The 25,079-nt window shown below is 42.5% G+C and overlaps 1 pseudogene; it reads left to right on the top strand.

The window, feature by feature from the left end:
• The first annotated feature begins 24,704 nt into the window (after positions 1-24,704).
• LOC149874530 (U2 spliceosomal RNA) lies at positions 24,705-24,829 on the top strand (annotated as a pseudogene).
• The last annotated feature ends 250 nt before the right edge of the window (positions 24,830-25,079 follow it).

The raw sequence follows: 25,079 nt of genomic DNA, 5'->3' as shown, positions 1-25,079 counted from the left end.
CTGGTGGAGTCCCAAGAGCTGCACAAGGCAACAGGGAGTGGGGAAGGCAGCCAGCTTCATTGTGTTGGGCTTTCCTCTGGGGGCCTGCCTCTGCTTTAAGCCCCCTTTGAAGGGCAATGTGTGGACATTGCAACTTCTCCATTGAAGGAAAAATCGTGGCTCAAGCAGTCCTGCAGCAAATGCAACATCTGTTCATCACCTAAGAAAAAGCTCAGTCCCATTGACTTCACGGTCATCCCATTTTTTTTTTTTTACCTAGCAACTCTCTAGTTAGATTTTTATGAGTTATAAATCACCATGATATATCAGTGCCAGAATGACAATCAAAAGCTTATATAATATTTGGTTTAATCTGATTTGGTACAGGTAAACTTTGGGGCAGATAGGGTGAGTACTTCTTTAGAATAAATTAACAAAGAACATGAAACAACCCATTTGAAAAATGTAACTTCTGTTTGTCTGTGGAATGCCTGGAGCTGTCCAGAGGGACTGGAACAGCACAGAGAATCTGTCCAAGAGGTGCTTTATAAGGCAGCCTGTATTTGGCTATTTCTCCATATTCTTGTGATTATGAATTCAGAAATGTAAGTGATTAAAACATGGAACTTTATTAAATATAGATTACATCTAAAACTGTATTGATGGTTGTAGTCTCATGATACCAGTGTAATAATATCTGTTGTTGCTGGGACATTCTCTGGTAGTGTATTCTGACATGTTAAGTTCCAATACAGTATTATGTACATAAAAAAACATATAGCATGACAGTTAGAAATGTGTGTGGGAAGCAGGGTAAATAAAGGAAAAATGAAGTGTCTGGAGCAGGTAGTGATTTAAAACTATCAATGTCAAAATGCTGTGATCCTGTGGTTAGATTTTTTTATTTTTTTTTGTTAGAAATTGTATTCTGAAGCTGAGTTTAGACAGGTCAGGAGCTAACCAATCATTAACCCAGTAGAGGAATCATGGGTAAAACAGACTTCTTTTTCAAGCCAGGAGTAAACTTTTTTGATAGTATTGAAGCAAAAAGTAGATTTCAAACAGAGCAGTTGCAAAGTTGTGTAGAGCGGTAGTAAACAGTATCACAAGGAGGTAGAAAATGGAGGGATAATTTTCCTTGTTATATTTGTACTGTAGTGAAAACATGGTGGTATACCAATTTACAGGGATTATAAAGTGGCAATTAATCTTTTCTCAAGCATGGATCTATACCTCCTTCCTAAAACTCAAGATTTATTTTGCATGCTGGCTGGAGGAAGAGGCTTACCAAAGTTGGATGTGACACAGGTTTACCAGCAGGTAGTGGTAGGTAGTAGATCTATCTTGTTATGAATTATTAAAAGGATTATGCCAATGTAACTGGTTGCTCTGATGTGCCAGCAAGTACAGCTATTCTTTTTCAAATCATTGCAGAACAGCTGCAACACAGGGTATTATTTGGATGATATCCCATTTACTGGAGAAACAAAAGAGCACTTGAAAGTGTTATTAAACAGATTGCCCAACTATGAGTTGGAATTAAATTCATGTCTCTGGAGCTGAAGTAAGAGACCTTAACTGTCCCCTATCACAACAATTCTTTAGCAAATTATTTACTTGGGGGGAATGAACAAGTTAACTTCCATTGATCCGTATATATCGAAAACTATGTGATTAGGTATTACTGATATAGTTGCCCTAATTTAATTCTATATTTAAGAATCACATTTTTTCTTATGTTTGAAGATTTGGCACAAGCCAAACAAACAAACCTTGAACTGATCCATGAAAGCTCAAAAAAATCTGTCTAGATCTGACTGACAAAAAAGGCAATGTTTAAAAATATCCATCTGTTTTTCCACAGACAAGTCTAGAATCAGAGGCATAATTGGGCAGCAGTATCACACAGGGCAGTACTAGCTGCTGGGCTGCCAATGGCAGTGGCATGGCCAGCAAGTAGCTGCAGCAGAGGCTATGTTTGCATCTCTCCACCCTCAAGGTGGTGCCTGGGGCTGGTCCCTGCACCCCCACTCCATCACTTCCCAACTTTAATTACACTATTGTTCAAAATTCAAACATTTCAATCATTTCTGTGGTAATGAGCTAACCAGAAATTAATAATATGTCACTTTCCTTCCAATTTATCTTTGTGAACTAAGGATTTTTCTATTCCTCTGTTTTCTCACCTCCCCTGAAAGACTGCACCTCTGCGGTGAAAAATGACCTATGGGGTGATTTTACCTATTGGACAGAAGTGGTTTGGTTGTACCTGCCTCGGGAGCCTTGAATCAAGATGTCTGTCTGTCAGCTAGCAGAAGGATTAGATTGAATTGCCACTTAGATCTAGATGTTGGGATTCCTATTTTTGCAGCCCTCCCATGCCTAGAGCGTGAATTGCATTACTCACTTGCATTTCAACAACTTACAAAGATATACCATGGAACCAGGGTTTTAAAAAATAATGCTAATAATAACACAGAGTAGATGCACATACGTGTTTTACTGCAGTTGACTAATTAGCTCTCCAGTAAAGTGTCACTGTCCACATGTGCACCGGTATTAGGGCGCAATAAATTAATTAACTCCACCATAGGATAGTACTGTTGGGGACAGTACTACTCTATGGCAGAGTAATAAGCTGCAATCAAATGCTTATGTGGACAGAGAGCACTGGGTGCAAATTGTGCCTGGTCTGGGGGCCAGACCCTTGGCTACTGCCAACCCCTCTACCACCTGATTTTACCACATGGCTGACCCCCTATACCTTCTGCCAGCCTGGGGCTGCTCTGCCGCAGCTCTAATTGCTGCACTCCTAGGTGCACATGTTGATGCTGCACCCAGGAGTAGTTAACTCCGACTCTTCCTATGTCGGAGTTTATTGCATGGCCCTAATAGCTTGGGTAGCTGCACCAACAGAGACCTTAATTAAGCCTGAAGTGATTTTTATTTTGGCACAGCCTCACTACAGATGTCCAAGCAGGTCACTCGTAATAGGCTTTCTGAATAATGCAGACCCAATTCTTTTTGTCTCTCAACTACTTTATCAGCACATTGTGCAGATGATACCATGTCCCATTAAAAGTAATTGTAGGCAGTAAGGCAGACAGTCATTTCTGGCTGAGTTGTTGATCCTCTCAATTCAAAGAAACAATATAAGTATCCTCTGCCCTCATGCCATATCTTGTCCCGTCTGACAGTCTTGCAGTACTTACATTTTACTGTGAATTGTACTTTCCTGTCAGAAGAGATTTAGAATGCAAAATGAGGGTTTGTACTCTTTTTGCTACTCTTTTGCCATGTTACTAAGGTTAATTAACAGTTTTTTCTGATAGCAGTTAGAAAAATGTGAAAGAACTGAGGAGCTTGATTTAATGGACTCCTTGCTATAATAATCTGGAAACTTGAAATGAAATATTGCTTAGTGACAGTTACCAGAAAAACAAGTTTAGCTTACATTTCCAGTTCAGAGGGAACCTATATTCATATTTCAAGGTAGTATTCATTCTTCTAGCTCAATTGTTCTATTGCCTTTGTCTTTATCTCTCAATTTAGTTCAGATATCATGTTCATTTCCACTCTGTCATCTTTAATTCTGTACTTTTTCCCCTCCCACATTTCATATGTCTGACATATCTGCCTCTTACTGCATCGACAATGCCGCTCATCCATGTAGCTTCCTTTATTTCGTCTCTGTTGACATCTTCATCTCTGTCTAATGTCTTTTCACTTTCATTATGGCAAGTATTTATGTGGCCTCCCAAATATCAATTCTTTGGGTTCCAGCATATTCAGAGCAGTCTTGCCTATTTACTTAGATTAAATAACTCCATCCTCAAAACCATTCCTGGACTCGCTATTCTTTCAGGAACCAATTAAAAAGTGAGTTTGTTTCCCACACCTTCCCTTTAGCAAAAGGGGTAAGTTCCATTTTACTAAGTCCCTGACTAAAGAAGAGAAATTATTAAAGATGTCCGTTTTTTTCTTTTAGTGGACCTGCCCTCTGGTGTAGGTATGTAATGAAACATCTAGAGACCTATATTTTATTCATTTTGAGGTTCTGCTATCAGAGTTTTCAGCAACAGTGGTAGGGAGAAGAAGAAAGTCCAGCAGAGGGGAGATACTGCTGAAGGTGGATCAACAAAGCAAGAAACATAGGCCATGTCTATACTTAGAAAGGGGTTGAAGTTTTTTATTTTATCTGTAAGATAACACTTATGATAATGCTTAACATGTTCCAGATGTCAACACCATAATGTAGAACAGGCAATATTATAATTTAAACATCTGTTGACTGCTTAATATGAACCTTAGTGCAAGGGTGGCAAGCCCATGGAACACGTCACAGATGGCACAGGCAGCTGCTGTTTGGCGTACAAGCCCTGAGCGCTCAGCAATGGAAGGCACAGAAATGGAGGCAGGGAGAAATGGAGAACAGTGGGAGCAGGATGCCACTGTGAGAAGTGGTATTAGATATCACCTCCCTTCTGGCACTGCAGCCACTGCCAAATGCAGGGCTTTGGATGCTCACTCACTGTATACGTCTGAAGCCGTTGTGGCAGAGAAGGGTTACTTTGGCTCCTGGTGGTGACACCTGACATCTTTCACAGCAATATCCTGCCCACGCTTCTCTGTGCAGCTGGAGGCTCAAGTCCCACTTCCTCCATTTTAGAACCACAGGGTACAAAGTCTATGAGGTACATCTCTGGGGGACAGGGATCAGAATAGCACTCAGGGACAGGGTGGGAGTTAACTTGTGGTATGCCAGGTGAAAAGGTTGGCCACCACTGCCTTAAGGAAGCTGTACCATTAACTTGGTCAACAAGTATGTGTTACAACTAAAAGTTGCATTTTCTGCACTAGTATTCTAACATAATAGCCTTTTTGTCTCTAGTGAAGGCAGAGTTGAATAGCAAGTCTTCAGGGGTGATTCATTTTTAGTTGGACTTTTCATGTTGATTTATAAAATTGTCTGTGGAGGAGTTGTCTAATTTTTGCATGTAATTATAAGACACTAGGTGCTGAAAAGGAGTGTTAATGCATTTAATGGAAGTCATTTTATCTTTTTGATCTGTCAGGATTTTACCACTGTTACAGGGAAGAATTCCTACATGAAACCCTAGGCTTAGGGGTAGTTTCACCAAATGTCTTTTTATTTTTTACTTATTTACTGTGGGATTATTGGAGCAATAAGTGTAGAAAACCATTGCTAGCTAAATTTTAAGTTATACACAGGAAGTCCTTAATAGAAATAAAATCCAAGTCTTCTGACACAAACTGTATTGTGTTAACATAAAACTAGTCTTTTCCTCCTCAAAAAATACATTTCTTAATGTAGAGGCATTCTTCAGAAAAGTCTAGCAGAGAAGTGAGTCTTCAGATTTAGTACCAAGCAGCAAAAAAAGCTTACAGAAATTATCATTCCATTTTTAGAAATCAAGACGTAGATAAGAAAGTGTAGGTAGTAGCATAAAGAAACCAAATCCCTAGCTTCCAGTGGGGCTGGCAGCTAATCAGCGCAACAGAAAGCAGATGAACTTCCTGGGAAGATTTGAGGAGCCTTCTCTGATTCAATTCATTACCTATCCCAGGTAGCTTTTCCTTGTTGGGTTCTTAGATTGCCTGTATATTAACATTAACTTCCTCAGGAACACCCAGTTTAATTACAGAAATGTAACTTCTATCTTTAGGAGTTAAGGCCTCCATAGCAGTGATTCTCAACCCAGATGGCCATAAGGTCCTTTTAAAGGTACCAGGCAGAATGAAAACTGTTAGGTGTGCGAACACCTGCACATGATAAAAACAGATTTCAAATAGGAACCCAGAGGGTCAAAAACATTCTGACCTGTTGTAGTCTTTTTATGTTCTTTGCAACAGAAGAATTTGTCTGTTACTTTGTCTGTTACATAAAAACTACATTTTCTGAAGTGTGCCTTAAGCCTGAAAAGGTTGACCACCACTGCTCTATAAACAGTGTAAGCGCCTAGAACATGGGTAACTTAATATCTGGGGATCGAGATCGGGGTCCAAGAGCCAAACCAAGGCTAGAGGCCAAAACTGGGGATGGGTGGGGGGAAATCATGAGCCCACAGGTTAGGAAGGGGTAAAAACAGGGAAGGATTTGGGCTGGAGCAAATCTAAGCACAGAGCCACTAAAAAGATAGATGCCTGTACTATTGAGTGGTTGCTGCTTATATGCCGGCTGCTGAGGCCAGTTGGAGGAAATTAGACATTTGGGTGCAATCTGGTAATCAGGGCCAGCTAGGTGCTTTGTTAGTCATCCTGCTTGTTGCCCTTTCAAGGCTTAGGGGGAATACAGTCTGTTGTTTTGCAGAAGGCTCTGTGACTATCAAGAATGGGATCTACTGAAGCCTGGTTGTCAGAAATTAATTGGTCTGTTATTGTGTTATTGTATACTAGTACAATGCAATTGTCACTTCTGATTCTGATAGAATGTGAAACTATAGGCTCAAGCTATATACAATATGTTGCAAAATCGCTTGACCGGTGTTAAATTTCTCCTCTTTAACTACATAATTAGGAAAAGCTAGCAGCCGTAGTATTGGCTTACCTCCGATACCTCAAAGTCTAGTACTCAGCATTTTTTTAAATGATTGCATTACTTTGGAACTAGATTATAATTTTTCTAAGAGATTTCTACAGTGATAACAGCAACAGTCTTTGAAGAGCTACTCCCACACCATCAAAGCTGGAAGTTGAAAATATTAGATTAACAGTTTAACATTAGCCATCCTTTCAGTTCTATGGTGGGAAAGCAAATATCAGATGAATAAAGAAGAATAACAGGTATATATATTTAAGAATTGAGTTTATTTTCTGGGTACCAACTTATGTCTTACATCTTCTACTACTAGCTTGACAGGGCAAGACTTACATAGTATCAATTTGATTCCCAGAATTGCCGAGCACCCAAAATTTTAATTAAAAGCAAGCAAGACTGCAGATACTCATTTGAATGTAAGCCATACAATTTCTCAAGGTGAGAGGTAAGATGAGAAGTTTTAATTAACATCCCAACTAATATTTAATACAGAAGGAAATTAAGTAGAAGTAATTCTCATACATTTTGTTCCCTTTTCTTAAAATTTGAAAACCCTGAAAGCTGAACGTTTACTTTCCACAATGTCCATAATATTTTAGACAGATTATTAAAAAAAGAAACGATTGCTCAAGGATTCTGTAATGGTTACTGTATGCCAGTTTTGCATGTTAATGTGCTCTCTAATCCAAGGCTGAAGTCTATAATTCACTATCTAAAAGAATGCTTATTTGTTGAAATCTCCATATTTATGGAAGAAAGTTTTTGTAGCATCTAACTGAAACAAAATCTACAATAACTGTATTTTTCTTATCCATATTTAATTCTGAAAACAGGAAAAACTTGTACAGTAAAAGCTGTGTTAACCAGCATATTACCATGCTCTATCAACCGGCATGCCGGCTTGTAAGGTAAAAGTGAAACCAGAAATGCCCACCATGGCACTTTCAGTTTTGCTGAGCTCCCATGGCCCAGGGCATAGCAGCCTGTGCGGGGCCCGCCTTCCTGTCCCTCAGGGCCCATGGGGCCCACAGGAGGGATGGTGATGTGGTGGGAGGGGTGGTGATGCCCTGGACTCGGTGGGAGAGGCGGCGGCCCAGGCCTCTCGGGTAACCAGCATATTTTGTTATTTGGCACCCCTGATTCCCCATGGGTGCCAGATAACAAAGCAGTTGCTGTAGTAGTATTGCTGGAGTGCTTCTAGTACAGTGTTTTGAAATCTGACTAGTATTTGAAACTCACCAGAAGATGATGATAGATCTCTCTTCAGTCCTGTTAATAAAGAAAACCGTCTTGGAACTAGGCATCCCAAAAATCTCTGTTGTTCTGAAAAAGAAATTATTTATAGTTGTTTACTGGGAAAGGAACTGTGGGGGAGGATATGAGAGGACAAGGGAAAGAATCTATCATCTTTATTATAAACAAGCTATAATGTTTTTGGAACTAGTCAAAAATAGATCACTGTTCACTACTTACCCAGTGCTGTTCTTGAAAGCTCTCTTTATAAAAGCAGCAATTCAGATCCTTAAAAATTAACAAGAAGATGGATACAAAAAGAGTGTGAAGGTTAAGTTCTAAACCTGTGCCAGGTTTGTAGGACTGTGATTTGTGGAATCATTGACAGAACTGACTGACTACAGCCAATGACTAAATCTTCACACTCTTTTTTGTATCCATCTTCTTATTAATTTTTAAAGATCTGAATTGCCTGCTTTTATAAAGAGAGTTTATATTACTTATATTTATAAGAGTAAATTAGTTTACTCCAACCTAATATAGGCACACACATAGACCTCCTATGCCTCAAAAGAGAGACTTATAAAGGATGGAAGGATGGAATTATCACCAAGGAGGATTACTCAGCACTGGTCCATACCTGCAGCGAGGGATCAGGAAAGCCGAGGCTGCAACTAAGCTCCACCTGGCTTCACATATCAAGGATAACAAAACTTCCTTTTTCAGATATGTAAGGAGTGAAAAAAAAAAAAAAAAAAAAGCAAAGGTAACATTGGACCCCTGCTGAACCAAATGGGACAGCTGATAATTGACACCCAGGAAAAGGCCAATCTACTTAATTCAATAGGTACTTTGTGTCAGTCTTTCATCAGTCTAATGGGACTACCCTGCCTAGGAAGATGTGGGACGGCTATGATAAGGGCTTATTTATAGTAAGCATCAGTGTTAATCTAGTAAAGGATCACCTTGAGAGGCTGGACACCTTCAAGTCAGCTGGTTCTGACAGATTACACCCTAGAGTACTCAAGAAGCTGGCAGGTGTCATAGCCCAACCATTGGCAAAAATATTTGAAAACTCATGGCACTGAGGTGAAGTACCTGAAGACTGGAAGAAGGCCAATGTGGTACCCATCTTCAAGAAAGAGGACAGAAAGTAGATCCCGGGAATTACAGACCAATCAGCTTGACCTCAATCCCCAGTAGGATTCTGGAAAAATTATCAAAGAGACCCTACTGGAGAAGCTGGCTGAGGGCAACATCCTGAGGGATAGCTAGCATGGGTTTGTCATGGGTAAGTCTTGTCTGACTAATCTCATCTCCTTTTATGACCTGGTGACATACCACCTGGCCAAGGGAGAAGAGATTGACATCATATATCTGGACCTTAAAAAGCCTTTGATCTGGTCTCCCATTACCTCCTCATGGAAAAATTGGCCAACTGTGGCCTCTGCTACACCACAGTGTGATGGCTGGGAAATTGGCTCAGAGGTCAGACCCAGAGAGTAGTGGTCAGTGGTAACGAATCATTATGGCACTCCGTGACTAGTGGCATCCTCCAAGGCTCTGTCCTTGGACCGGTTCTCTTTAACATCTTTATCAACGACGTGGACATTGGTGTCAGAAACGTACTGGCTAAATTTGTCAATGACACTAAACTTTGGGGCATAGCGTCCAAACTGGAGGACAGGCTAGTGATCCAGGCTGTCTTGGATAAACTTAGTAAGTGGGTAGATACAAACCTGATAATGTTCAATACCGATAAATGTAAGGTACTCTACCTCAGGGGTGGCGGGGGGGGGGAACCCACAGCATGTATATAGGCTTGGCAGTGCTACGCTTGCTAGCACCACAGCTGAAAGAGACTTGGGGGTCAGGACTGACCACAAGATGAACATGAGCCACCAATATGATGTCATAGCTGGTAAAGCAAATAAAACTCTGGCTTGCATCCATAGATGCTTCTCCAGTAAATCATCCTCTCACTGTATTCAGCCTTGGTGAGGCCGCAGCTGGAGTACTGCATCCAATTCTGGGCTCCTCAATTCAAGAAGGGTGTCAAGAAGCTTGAAAGAGCCCAGAGGAGAGCCACTCACATGATCAGATGGCAAGAAAATAGGCCTTATGAAGAGAGGCCGAGAGCCATGGGACGCTTCAGCCTGGAAAAGCACAGGCTCAGGGGGAACCCGGTGGCAGCCTATAAGTACATAAGGGGTGTACATCAGGATCTGGGAAAAAATCTGTTCACTAGAGCACCCCAAGGAAAAGCAAGAACCAATGGTCATAAACTCCTCCAAGACCATTTCTGGCTGGACACAAGAAAAAATTTCTTTACTGTCCAAGCCCCCAAGACCTGGAACAGATTCCCTCTAGAAGTGGTGCAGGCACCTACTTTGGACTCTTTCAAGAAATGTTCGGATGCTTATCTTGATGGGATCCTTTTACCCTAGCTGACTTCCTGACCCTGGGGCAGGGGGCTGGACTTGATGATCTTTGAGGTCCCTTCCAGCCCTACTGTCTACAAAATCTATGAAGTCTATGTTTACTGCACAGCTAATTAGTCTATTGCACAGTAAACATCTTATGTAGAAGCTCCCACTGAGTTCTATGTTTTTGCTGTTTGATATCAGAAGAAACAGCAGGTTGCCAATAAATGGATTAATATAAAGGTTTTTGAGGAAAATATCTGAAGTCCACATTTGGTTATTATAGTTCATTTTGACTTCTCTTGCTAAGTCTGCTAAAGTATAGCTTGCATAATGTATTGTTTGGAACCAAATAAAACTGTCAATGTTCAAAGGGAAATAATATGCAATAATGAAATTATCTCTTTCCTAATGATCAAATGTTATAATTTAAATTGGGTGTCATAGAAATGTCTCAAGAATGCTATGTAGGGGACTGAGCTTTTGAGAGAAGTTAAATAATGATATCCAGTAGCTTCTTCTACCTGAAGATCTCTGTGTTGCCAGCACAAATGAATCTCTCTTCAAGTAGACATGTTGTTCTTATTGATATTACTCCACAAGGAAAATCCATGATTGAAGACTAAAATATCCATTAAAAAAAATCATGCATAGAACCCATGAATTTCTGTTTCAAAAGATGTGGCAATAATGACTAGTGATATCAGTTCTTATGTATAATAGTAGTTAGTGAAGCACCACACACTTGTCATTGGCAACTGACTGTTAAATATGCTTTCCTATATTGAAATCTTGCAAGTGATGTACTGATTTAGAACTTGGTACTTTTCAAAATTCAGTCACTAGTGTGATTCTGTGCTGGGCAGGGGAAAAAAAAGGAACATATGAGATTAGAGTGGGGACTGTGCTCAAGATAAAGTCAAAGACTGCATGTAAGGAGAAGAAATAGTCTGGAGGTAACAGTTGAGAACAGGTAGCAGAAGGCAGTCTGGACACAAGGGCTAAATACAGACATTCAAAAAGCCCAATCCTGAATTGATTCAATCTTTTCAGGTTAGTCTAACCTGTGTAGATTGAACTGATCTCCAAGTGAATAGACATTCACTTTTGATTTTGGAAATGCAGCCACATGCCTGCAGTGGCTCAGGCTAGAATTCAGGGGGATGCTAGAGTGAGCCTTCCCTTCTTTTCACAGTGGCCAGAAGGCTGGAGGGAAGGTGGGGCTAGGGGAGGGGGCAATGGCAGGCTGAGTATGAGTGGGGAGAGGTTTTAACTCCCATCCTGACCTGCACGGTCCCCAGCTGGGGTATGCCTGGAATGGGAGGGGGAAAGCAGCCCCTGTCAGGGGTCCAGTGCTTTTCAACATCTTTATCAATGATTTGGATGTTGGGGTGAAGAGCTTCACTGGCCAAATTTGTGGATGACACCAAGTTATGGGGAAGCATGGTCACTCTTGAAGATAGGCTGCAGATACAGGTGGACCTAGACAGGCTGGCAAGTTCAGCGGATCGGAATCAAATGAAGTTTAACATCAAGAAATATAAACTGCTCCATTTGGAGACAATTTGACTAGTACCATGAATGAAAGGGACCCGGGCACAATAATAGACCACAGTATAAATATGAGCCAGCAGTGCGGCACTGTAGACAACAGGGCAAATAATACCCTGGCATGCATCAATCGATGCATCTCCAACAAAACTAGGGCAGTGATTCTTCCACTCTGCTCAGCATTGGTGAGACCACAGCTGGAGTACTGCATCCAGTTCTAGGTGCCACACTTCAGCAAGGATGTGGTAGAGCTCGAGACAGTCCAGAGAAGAGTCACCCATATGATCAGAGACTTGCATGGCAAGCCAGACAAGGAAAGGCTGAGGGACCTGGGACTCTTCAGCCTGAAAAAGAGAAGGCTGTGAGGGGACTTGATAGTGGCTTACCACTACATCAGGAGTGTACATCAAGGGCTTGTTGTACAACTATTCACCAGGGCACCCTTGGGGAAAACCAGGAGTAATGGCCATAAACTCCTGGAAGACTTTCAGGCTCAACATCAGGAAAAACTTCATAGCTAGGGTGATCAGACTGTGGAATAAGCTCCCTTCAGAGGTGGTATAATCACCTACCCTGGAAATCTTCAAGAGGAGACTGGATGGTCACCTTCCTGGGGTCACCTGACCCCAGTTGTCTTTCCTGCCTGGTGCAGGGGGCTGGACCCAATGATCTTCCAAGATACCTCCCAGCCTTTCAATCTATGAATCTATTAATCTTATTCCCTTATTTCCAACAGGTTTCTGTTCATTCTAAATCTTTCTAAAAGGCTAGTGGATACCTATACATGTTGTTATTCACTACAGAACCAAGGGTAGATGAAAATTTGCAAAGATTTCTATTATACCATCTTCGTGCTACTATTTTTTCTAATTCAGCACAGTGTAATGAAGGAGCTTGTCAATCACTTGCTATATTGAGGAGAGGGAAGTAATTCCCAAATCCTTCTGTCTTGCTCCTCACTACAATGGGAGAAACAGAGTCTATTAGGAGATGACAAGCTGAGTTTCCAAACTCCTTAGCTGTAGTGTCATATAATCGGGTGTTACTAAAAGGGGTAAGCAAACAGAATTAGGCAAGTGGCTGAGATGACTCTGTCCCTGTCTTCCTCTAAGGTATAGATATAGATATAGATATTATGTGTGCACAGCATTTGTTCTGGTATTTCACCTCCATCTTTTAAAAATAAACCAATGTGCTATGAATTAAAAACATTACTCTGGAATTTGGGATAGTCTCAAACTTTGGAAATAGCCAACAACACCTATTGTAGTGGAAGCATATATATTGTAGGATAAGTTCTGTAAGTAAGGGAGAACTCCTGTGTTGGTAACTGATCTCTCTAAAGCTCCAAATACCCATTTCTTCTTCTTTCACTCTGTTCATAGTAAAGAGCAGATCCCTGCAGGGACATTTTGCTACAGTGCTGTGCTTTGGTGATCAGTTGACCCACCGCTGAAGTAGCAATCTATGTTAATACTGGAAACCAAATAATGCATACAGCAGGTGTTAGTCTTTGTAGACAACAATAAATAAATAGATTGTGATGACCCTTAAGCTTTAGGTTTGTTTTTTTAGTGGAAGATATGTGAATCTGCCCCTATTAGACTAATAGCAGGAAAAAAAAGTATTCTCTAGAGAGTTGTCTTACTACATTTCAGCACATCCAATGCTTTTCTGCTTCGGCTATGATAGAGGAGCACACAACACAAGTCCATGTGCTGAGCTGCAAGAGAAGCACCAAGCCCATGCCTTTCATGTATCATGAGTTCTTACCTATCTTTCCTGGAAGGGCATAATTATTACTGTTCCATAAATGGTCTAAATTCTGTAATAGGAGAAGAGAGCTCTGGATCAAGTTCATGGCTATCCTGGATCTAGTTAGTCTGTAGCAGTGGTTCTCAACATTTCTAGACTCAAGGCATCCCTTGATAGACTCAAGGGCAGCTATCAGGAAATGTCACCTCATTTTTTGACCGCAGGAAAGTTACAAAGAATTCTTCCTTTGTAAAGAACTCAGAAAGACCACAGCAGGTCAAAATGTTTTTAACACTATGGTTTTCTATTTTAAATCTCTGGGAGCATCCCCACAAGTACGTATGTGAGGTTTGCAGTGCCTCAAAGCAGTTTGAGATGCTGCAAACTGCATGAGATCCCAGTGTCAAAAAAAACCCCTGCTGAAAAAAAATGTCATGGTGCACACAGAATCAGTGTGCACTGCAGGAAACCGGAGCCTGACTGGCCAGAGCCATGCTTTGGCTGCCAGCCAGGCTCCAAGTGGCTGGACTGGCACTGCTGGTGCCCTGGGTGGCCTCCAGGACCCCAGATAAGGCTGCTGCACAGGTATATTTGCTGCATACTGGAGCACACGTGCAGGGGTGCGTCTGGGGACAAACAGCAGCGGCACAAATATGTGTTTGCTCATGGGGACACACCCTCTGGGTTTATTTTGTGAATCATATTTGCTTACCTAACAGTGCTAACATTGTGTGGAATCCTGTTGCACCCCAGAGTGTTGCAGCACCCTGGTTGAGAATCACTGGTCTATTGGCTACAAATCTATCCTGCTTTCTATTCAGGATTTGGACATTATTTTCCTATTGTTTGGTTAGAAAAATTATGCAATGCCCAGCACTAGCATTTGGGGCTGAATGAAAACCTAGCATGCAACTAAGTGAGTTGTCAGTTGAAAGAAATCCATTAAAAAAAAAATAAATACACAAACCCATCAAATCATCAGTCTGAGCCAACAGGACACTTTAGGTAGGAACTGCAATATATCTGATTTGTTGGAACAGATGTATGAAATTGTGAATGATGCTTGGTCACAGGGAAGGAAATTAAATGAAGAAAGACTATATTCTAAAGAAAACAAAAAACAAAAATATCAATGTTCGTTAAATTTAAAAGGCTTGCCATTTTAGCTTAAGCGATACTGATTTGTTCCCGAGAGAAGTTAACAAATAAAATAACAGATTTTTTTTGAGTCTCTCTTCCCAACCCTCTCCTCCCTTCCAAGGATCTAAATTCCATTTTAATCCATATAGTGAATCTCCTAATGTTTTTCTTACCCTTGCAAAGAGCCTTAATTCTAACTGAAGTCAAGAGGCAGACTTCCTTTAATTTCAGCAGGAGGTGGATCAGAACCTAGAAGTTCAGAATTCCTATTGATTTCAACATGAATTCTACATGAAGCTTTTAAGAGATTTTCTCCCTAATATCAAGGAGGAGAATTTAGCCTTTACTATAAACAAATAAAAAATAAAAAATAAATTCTTTGTAGTGTTTCTGTAAAAATAATTGCAAACCTGATTTAGGTCAGTATTCATAGACTGAATATTTATGTGGTTTAAGTAGGCAACATTTCTCTTATGAACTGAGGGCACTGTCTGTGTCCTGCAGTGAAATTAGGTAGCAGAATAATAGAAGGCTTTGGATAAAACACTCATAAAATAAATCTTTTAAGATCTGTGCACTGCTTATTTACAACAAGCTTCATCAATGACATGCTATAAGCCTTCAAAGAGTAAAATCAAGTTATATGCATAATTCATTTCAACTTTGTTAGTACTACTCTAATGGGGCCATTTCTGTCCATTGAATAAACATATTTAAGTTTCTAAATTATGAAAATGAACTTCCCTAGCTGGTCAGCTGGAGCTTTTAGTGAATACTGCACTTGATCATGGCTTCAGCTACATTTCACTACCCTCTTAATATTGGTTAAATCTTGCACACCGATTCCATACACTGGAAGGGAGAGGCTTCACAAAGTATGTACCAAAGACAATATTTCTAAACAAGATGAATTATCTTTCTTTGTACCCTAATCTCTTTATCTTACCATTGCTGTACTTCTATCTGAATGACAAGTATGATAAATGTTTGTTTTGGTTTTTTTTTTAACCCTTATTTTATTTTATTTTATTTTATTTATCACAAGTAAAATATTGTCATCCTGTCACTTTTCTTTTAATTCAAGGAGAAATAGTAGTTGTATAAGATAGTGAACTGGAATGTATTTTTTGTTTTCATTCACAGCCATGATTTATCACATTTACCCAAATTCCAGATAACTTTGTATTTAATATGACTCCCAAATAATTAGATTCTATGCATAAAAGATATATAAATTTGCCATCATTTCCCATGTATACAATCTAATTATTGGAGGAACACCTTAAATTCCTCTACCTCACCACTGTGATAAGGCAAACAAGTGGCAGGCAGGCAGGAGAGGGGTCGGTTTCAGGGGACTAAAGCAGCCTAATCCCCACCCCTTGTTTCCCCATCCTTTGCCCCTTGCTTCCTGTCCCCCTTTGCCTGGACCCCCAGTGCCAGGCCCCCCACACTGCCTGTGCCCCCAATGCGTATCCCCGCTGTTAATTGCTCCTGTGCTTGTGGTTCCCCACATCCATATTCTCCTCTTTGGTCTGCCATGCTTGCACCACGAAGTGCATGCCTGCACCCCTGAGCACACATACTGCCATGCCTGCACCCCCGAATACCTGCCTCTCCCACCAGTTGCCCCCTCACCTCCCCCTCCCCTTCTGCTGCCTACCCTGACTTGCAGTTCCAGTCCTGCTCCTAGTTTTGACCCATTCTGGCCTGGTCATGGAGCACATGCTGGTTCCAGCCCTCACCCAGCCTGACAGCAGCAGTTCCAGTGTCAGCAGCTCCAGGCCCGGCCCTGGCCTCAAGGCAGGAGCCAGAACTGGCACTGTGTTTGCTTCCTGGCTGGATGTGAAGGGGAAGGAGATGACAAAGCCATCCCTTGGGCCAGAGTGGGGCCAGATCTAGAGGCAAATCAAGATAAATGGCAGAGGAGGGTGGGTCGGGTAGCAAGCAGGAGGGTGTGGGTTGAGGTGGTGGAGACCAAAGGCAGCTGGGAGACAGGACAGCATGAGGCAGAAGCAGCCAGAGTGGTGGGGTGAGCAGGGGCTGGACCCAGAGCTACAGCAGTTGCCTGCTCCCCTCCCTGCCTGCCCCCACCTCGTACTTGAATCCAAAATGAGAAGTTTTTTTCTTAATGTTGAATAGTAGGGGGAAGGAGTTCATTTTGGGTTCACATAAATATAGTAGTTTATTTACAAATCTTGTTGCTATCTAGTTTCATAACCTAAAGAGTATAGTGTTCTGAAAAATAAGTGACTTCTGTATGTGCCTTCAAAACTTGACATGCCTCGTGATTCCCAAATAACCTGGAGTTTTCAATTGTAAGTGTTTGTGTGGGAGAAGTTAAAGTAGCTTGATGTTTACCAATATCACCTTCAAAGCTTTTGTTACAAAGTCATCTTCAAATGCCAAAAGGCTGTTTTGCAGTGAACCAATCTAATAAGCTGAACTGTATCTGAGGCTTAAAACACCTAAGGGTAATGATACTTAACTCTTTTGTAAAGTGCTCTAAGACTGTTGAAGAAAATGCTACGTAGGAGCTATGTAGTGGTGTTTGTCATTGTTATTACTTTATTCATATTTCATATATAAGTATGAAAAAAGAAAGGTTTAATAATATGCTCATTGTTGGCCTACTGAAGTCAGTGGTAAAATTCCTACTGTCACCTGTTGGATCAGACTCAGACCAACTCTAAGAAAATGCAGCAAATTAACTAATGGCTAGGTAGCATATTTAACCCCCCCTCCAATTGCTTGGGTGCATATACACGTGTATTAATGCACTTTAGTTAATGCTCATTGTAGATCTCTGCTGGAACGCACATTGTAGATCCTTCCCCTTCCAGCAGATTAAGTAGTCACGGCCTCACAGAATAACTAACAAGATCTTCTGCGCGATGTGGGTGCAGGAGGTAGTCCCCCAAGAATTCAGGGATGCCTCCATCATCCACCTGTACAAGAGGAAGGGAAATCACCAGCTCTGTGACAACCACAGGGGCATCTCCCTCCTCTCAACTGCCAGCAAGATACTTGCAAGAGTCCTCCTCAACTGGCTGACCATCCATCTAAACGACCGGCTGCCTGAGAGTTCATACAGCTTCAGAAAAGGACACAGAACCACCAACATTTTGTTTGCGGCTCAGCAGCTTCAAGAAAAGTGCCAGGAACAGAACATTGATCTTCTCCTCATGTTCATTGACCTAACCAAAGCCTTTGACACAGTGAACCATGAAGGCCTCTGGGAAATCATGAAGAAGAGGGAATGCCCCAGAAAATTCATCAATATGGTTTGTTAGTTCCACAGTGGCATGATGGCATGTGTCCTTGCGAATGGTGAATGCTTTGACCCTTTTCCAGTCACAAATGGCATCAAGCAGTGCTGTGTGCTTGCACCTAACCCCTTCAGCATGGTATTCTCTGCCGTGCTTTTGGATGCCTTCCAAGATGATGACCTTAGTATGGGGATCAGGCACCTGCAGGTTGAAGATGACAGAGACATCTTCAGCTCATAGAGGCTCAGAGCGAGCTCCAAAGTCCAGAAAGCCATGCTTCATGACTTCCTCTGTGCTGACAACTGTACGATATGTGCAGGCTCACAGGCTGACATGTAATGGTCCATTCTCATCAGCCTGCAACAAGTTCAGGCTCACTATCAAGACAAAAAAGACCAAAGTGATGTTTGGCAAACTCCATAAGTTGGTCTGGGACTGCAGAGGCATCATAATGTCGATGAAACTGAAGGTTTACAAAGCTATCATTCTCCTGACTCTCCTTTATGTCTGCAAAACCCTGACCATCTACTAGTGTCATGCCAAGAAACTAAACCACTTCCACCTGTGCTGCTGTGAAAGATACTAAAGATCAAGTGGCAGGACAAGATTCCAAACAATGAGGTGCTCGGAAGTTCAGCTCTCCCCAGTATCCACACCCTACTGAACCTGGTGCAGCTAAGATGGGCAAGGCCACCTTTCAAGAATGCCTGACACTCATCTGCCAAAGAAAAACCTCTATGGTGAACTGTCAAATGGAGTATGCTTTCACAGCACACCAAAGATGCAGTACAAGGACATCCTAAAGGTGTCCCTAAAGGGTTTCGGCATCAACCTTGAGTCCTGGGAGCAAATCACTCATGACCGTCTATCCTGGAGGTCATCTAGTCCAACCCCCTGCTCAAAGCAGGACTAGTGTCAGAGCAGAGCCACTGGCACAGCTGTTTGAACACTCATGGTTCTCAGGTGAGGTCTCAGAGGACTAGAAAAGGGCCAATGTGGTCTCTATTTTCAAGAAGAGGAAGAAGAAGAATCTGGGTAACTATAGACCAGTTAATCTCACCTCTATTGGTTCAAAGTGTAGCACTGGTCTTCAGTCAGTGATGAGGACTGCACAACCCAGTTTTCCCAAAGATAGAGGTGAGATTAACTGGTCTGTAGTTACCCAGATTCTTCTTCTTCCCCTTCCTGAAAATAGAGACCACAATGGCCCTTTTCTAGTCCTCTGGGACCTCACCTGAGAACCATGAGTGTTCAAACAGCTGTTCCAGTGGCTCCGCTATGACGCCGGTCCTGCTTTGGGCAGGGGGTTGGACTAGATGACTTCCTGAGGTCCCTTCCATCCCAAATTTTCTATTGTTCTATGATTCTAGATATAGGCAGACCCACAATCTCCTTTAGATCCCCATGTGCAGCAGTCTCTGAGGTCACTAGCTCAGCGTGGTGTTGAGCTGGAGTTCTTGCTTTCACATGGCTGCAGATCCCAGGAGTGGAGTGCTACAGCTGTTCTCCCTTCCCCTTACTCCTCTCCCCCTACAGTCTCTGCAGGGGAAAAGAAGGGACAAGCAGCAGTGGTACTTTGCCCCTGGGCTCTGGATCTGTGTGATAGCAGGAGTTGAATGTTACTTCCACTTGTCCCCTCTTTTCCCCTGATGCTCAATTCAGGAAGAGAAGGACAAGCAGCAACAGTGCTACCCCCACCCCCTCCAGGGTGTGGAACCATTCAAAAGCAAGTACTCTGGTCAGATTGTGTGCTGACCAGCCAGTGAACTCAGAGCACATGTGGAGTACCAGCATGTTCTGGCTATCCTCCCATGCCCGGTCCATGTCTCTGAACTGGTGGCTTGTACTTCCCAGTTCCGGGATCCTGCCAACTGGCTCCTAGTTTCTGGTTGTCTGTCTGTGATTCCAGTCTGGATCCTGGTTAGCTCCCAGCTCTCTGGCTCATGACCAGTTAGGATTAGTACATCAAAATGCAAGATACATTTAATGCATGTATACAAATGAAAGAAGTAAGGAGAATAAAGAAGATGAGCTGGAAGCTGCAGCCTTTGAAAAGAACTGTGATCTGAATGGCATCACAGAGACTTGGTGGGACAGCTTTTATGGTTGGAATGTCAACATTGAGGGTTGCACTCTTTTGGGAGGACAACGTTGGAAAAAATTGTGGTGGTGCTGTCTTGTATGTCAAAAACACATACTTGTTCCCTGGTTAAGGAGAAAAAGTATGGCAAAGCAGAATGCATTTGCGTGAAGGTGAAAGATGCAGCAACTGATATAATGGTGGAGATTTATTATAGACCACCAAATGAGGAAGATGGATGAGGCACTCTTCAAACAGGTGACAAATGTATTAAAAAACTATGGGATGGTACTGATCAGAGATTCCAATTTTCCAGACATCTGCTGGAGGAACAATGCAGCGAAACATAAAATGTCAAGCTGGTTCCTAACTTGGGTTGAGGCCAGTTTTCTGTTACAGAAAGTGAAGGATACAACTGAAGGATCATTTATCTTGGATCTTGTCTTGACTAACAGGGAAGAACTGGTGAATGATGTAAAGGTGATGGGTAACTTGGGAGGAAGTGATCACAGTACTCATTTGCACTGACATCTTCCATTCAGAAGGCTCTCCACAGACAGGAAAGTTGGGCTAGAGCTAACAGGATGAAACTCAATGTGGAAAAATGTGAGGTGCTACAGCTGGGGAAGAATAATAAAAAATACAAATCTAAAATGAGTGACATATGGCTGGATAGAAGCACTGTGGAAAAGAACTGGGGAGTTTTGGTAGAGCACAGACTCAGTATAGGTGAATACAGTTTTTGGATGCTTCAATAGAAGCATTAGGTGCAAGACACAGGAGGTGAAGTACCTCTCTACTCTGCACCAGTTAGGCCTCATCTGGAGTACTATGTGCAGTTCTGGGCTCCACATTTTAAAAAAGACATGGACAAGTTAGAGAGGGTCAAAAGGTAGGCAACAAAGATGATAAAGGGCTTGGAAAGCAAGTCATATGAGATGAGGCTGAAGGAGCTAGGCTTCTAGAAGAGTGCTCAAGAGGGGACATAATGGCAGTCTTCAAATGCCTGAACAGCTGGCCCAAAAAATCTTCTTCATTGTTAGAACAGTGAAGTAGTGGAATAGACTGCCTAGGAGAGTTGTGGGCTCCCCATCATTGGAGATGGTCAAGAAGTATAGCAGCTGGTTGGGAAGGATTGTTGCTATGCCTGTGTTCTAGTGTAGATATTTTCATGCTTCTTGGCTTCGCTGATTGCCCTCACCACCTCCAATCACCTTCTGCTCCCTCGGAGGCACTGGGTGTTGACTACTGCCAAGGCTGGGGACTTTGACTGGTGTGTGCCAATGCTCCTTCTGGGTCCAAAGCCAGAGAATTTCCTAACCAGATGCTCTTGTCTCTCTGCTCAGGGTCAGGACAATCACCATATTTGGGGTGAGGAAGGAATTTTGCCTCATGGACAAATCGGTACAGACTGTGAGAGTCTTGGTCTTCCTCTGTAGTGGGGGGGGGTGTAGCCCTCTATCCCAAATCTCTTGAACATTTATTGACAACATTTCATAGAAGCAGAACTGTCATGGTTTCCCTGCTTTACTTTTGGCAGGTTAGGATGTTAGGTCTGTGCTGTATATAGATTTTAGACTATGGATTGTATAGGATGGTTTGGACAGAGATGATCCTGCCTTAGGGAAGGGGTTGGGGTAGAAGACCTGTGGAGGTCCCTTTCAGCCCAACTTCTCTTTATTTCCCTATGACCCTTGTTCCCTGTCCTTGTCTGTTCATGACTCTCTAGTGTCAAGCCCTGATCATCAACATCCTGGTCAGCATCCTGGTCATCCTCTGACAACTTGAATAGTCTCTTTAAGAGTAGCCAGCAAAGTTATGAAGACTTTCCATGAGCTGTGAAAATATTCAGTATTGTCCCCTGAATCACAGAGGCATACCCCTCACATGAAAGGCCAGCTCTTGCTGCTTCCCTGAGGAATGGAAACTTGCTTCACTCATTACTCCACTGGCTTGGTTGCCAGTGGCATAAGTACTTCCAGTTGGCCCCAGTTATCTGCTTGGGTGTGGCTACCTGGATTTTAGCAAATGACCTCTCAGTATTCTTGAGGATACTCAACAGGAGAGATGGCTTTCTGTGCGGCTCCTAGTTTTTACCCAAAGAGTACTTTGCTCTTAGTCCCTGTTTCTTACCTGCTAGCTCCCAGTTCTTAGTTCCCACCTGGACTGGTCTGAATCTGGACTGGTCTGGATTCCAGCTCCTAGCTCCTGATCCCTGGCTGATGATGACTGTAGCTTTGCCCCTTGCTTCATGACCTTGCCCACTCTTGACTCCCTGGTTCATGACTTTCTAGTGCAGGGTTAACAAAAAATGACTTATGGGCTGGCTCTGGCCCCTAGAACCACTGGATCTGGCCACTGACATGGGGCTTCAGTGGCATTTAGTAGGAACTTCAGTAGCAGTTGATTTTCCTGCACCACTTTGGGGAGAAGCAGCAGCTGCTGGTGCTGTTCCTATGCTACTGTGGAGAAAAGCAGCAATACTGGCAGCAGCTGGGTCCTAGCACCCTCCTTTCCTGGATCTGAGCTGGGTTATTTCAGCCTGCAACCTGAAAAAGTTGCCAACAGCTGCTCCAGCCACTCAAGTTCTGATTATATGCTGACAGGTGTAATAGCTTGCTTTGTTTTAGTACTACTTGCCCACTAGTTCTACTAAAAGGCAACAGAAACTTTTTAATTGCTAATTTTTCATAAGCTCTTATTACTGTATTTACTTGAATATGAGATTATTCTGTTTATGAGAACCCAATGAATAATGACTCCAAGATCCCTTTCCACCTCTGTGCTTTCAAGATGGGAACTCCCCAGCCTGTATGTATTCTGTGGATTCCTTCTCCCAAGGTGCAGTACCCTGCATTTATGTACGTTGAACCCATCCTATTCTCATCTGCCCACTTTAGTAGTCTGTTTAAATCTAGTTGCAGCCTCTCTCTCCCTTCAAGTGTGTGCACTTCGCCCCACACCTTAGTATCATCAACAAACTTGGACAAGTTGCTGATGAAGATGGTAAACAGTGTGGGCTGGAGGACTGAGCCCTGGGGTACCCCACTGCTCACATCTCGCCAGGTTGAGTACAACCCATCCACTACTACTCTCTGGGTGTGCCCAATCAGCCAGTTTTTTACCCATCCAACTATGCAGGCATCAATGTCACAGTCGCTCAATTTATTGATGAGGATGGGGTGAGAGACAATGTCAAAGGCTGCCTTAAAGTCCAGAAAGACTACATCCATGGTGACTCCATCATCCAAGAATTTTGTTACTTGGTCATAAAAGGCAATCAGGTTGGCCAGGCAGGACCTTCCTTTGATGAACCCATGCTGATTACCCCTGAGCATGATCTGCCCTGCTGGCCCCCCACAGATGCCCCTTGATGATTCTCTTCAAGATCTTCCTGAGCACCAAGGTGAAGCTTGCAGGCCTATAGTTACTTGGGTGCTCTTTCTTCCCCTTCTTGAAAACTGGGACCACATTAGCCAGTTTCCAATCCCCCAGCACCTGGCCAGATGACAACAAATGCTCATACAGCTGGGCTAAGGTCTTCATGATGACCCCTGCCAGCTCCCTCAACACCCGTGGGTGGGAGGCATCTGGACCTGCAGATTTAAAAATGTCTAGCCCTTCCTTCTTGCAGCCCCTTTTTCTTATTCTCAGACTATGCTCTCCCTGAGTGCATGAAAGTGAGGAGCAAATTTGAAAATAATGATCTTGAAATGAAACATCTATAGTAATTTGTGTATAGTAGTCATAGACCTAATTCATCCATAACTGTTGCATGTTACCTTTTTTGAAACTGCTGTGAGTATTAGTACAGGTACTCCATAAAATGTTTTTATGTAGCACTTTGGCACTTACTTATATATAGTACAAACTGGGCACGTCTACACAAGATGCCCATTCTGCAGTTGTTACTGCTCATTTTAATACCTGCATAACCAAGTATTAATGACTGTGCAGTAACCAGCATTACTGTGCAGTAGCATCCTGGCATGGTTGACTGGTGAGGCTTACTGTCAAGCAGCTCATTACTACTGCCCAGCAGTGTCACGTCATCGTTCTTGCCTGGCGATGCTAGTGCACAGTAGTAACATGCTATTAAAAAGTAAGCATCTTGTCTAGACACACCCGCTATGCATGAAATTAGTCCAGTGCCAAAAGAAAATTGTAATTTACCGTAATGGTCATTTTAGCTAGGTCCTACCACAGTCAACAAGATTTCAAGCCATGGTGACCCCACAGTTCAGCACTGCTCAGTATGTGTGTGTACTCCAGATACCCACCACAAAGGATCCATATACTAATTGCCCCCCTCCCCCATGAATGCCTGGAACCTGGTGTTCTTGTCACAAGTCCTGTGATGCTCCAAAAATGTATATGCACAGGGCAACCTCATCCAGCTTCACCTCATGGATGGTGGGGCCACACTAACCCCATACGTGACAGGCTAAAAGAGAGGGTGACAGGGATTCTGGGTGAACTTTTTGGGGCCCCATTTGGGGATGTTTGCTAGGTATTTAACACTGATGAAGAAACAGGGAAATTGGAAAGAAAGGAGTGGCTCAGCTGTGGGTGTGAGGAGAAAGTTGAAATTTATTCCAAGTAGTGGCTTGCCATGACTTTTAAAAAAGTCAGTGCTGAGAGACTGTGCTTAATGGTCATTACCATATATCAAGTTTATATAGGTTGCACTAACTTATCCTTGTGGTAGGTTCCAACCAGCATCTTGGCCTTTTGGCTAAGATCAAGCATTTTTGGCACAAAGAGGAGGGTGTCAGGGCTGACTCTGGCCCTTCCAGTGCTGGCCTGGTATTGCAGTACCTCCAGGTCTGGTGCCAGTTCCCTATGGAGGGAACACTTGCCCAATTTTTTTAACGGCCAAAATAAAACACACAAAAAAGGTTCCCATCTGCATGTTTGCCCAATATAGCCATGTTTTTTATAGGCATACTCAGTGTTCCATTTAATCAACTTCCTGGTTGGTTTTTAGTACTGAGCACATGCTACTTTTGGCAGCAGTTTATTGATACATAGTGTTTTTAATGTGGTTTCCTTGTATGCAAATGTAAGACATGGAAAATTTCTAGTGGCTG

Source organism: Crocodylus siamensis, chromosome 1, assembly GCF_052110815.1.
Source record: "Crocodylus siamensis isolate JL-2025a chromosome 1, ASM5211081v1, whole genome shotgun sequence".
NCBI classification, from domain to species: domain Eukaryota; kingdom Metazoa; phylum Chordata; order Crocodylia; family Crocodylidae; genus Crocodylus; species Crocodylus siamensis.
This window is presented reverse-complemented; position numbering and strand designations above follow the sequence as displayed.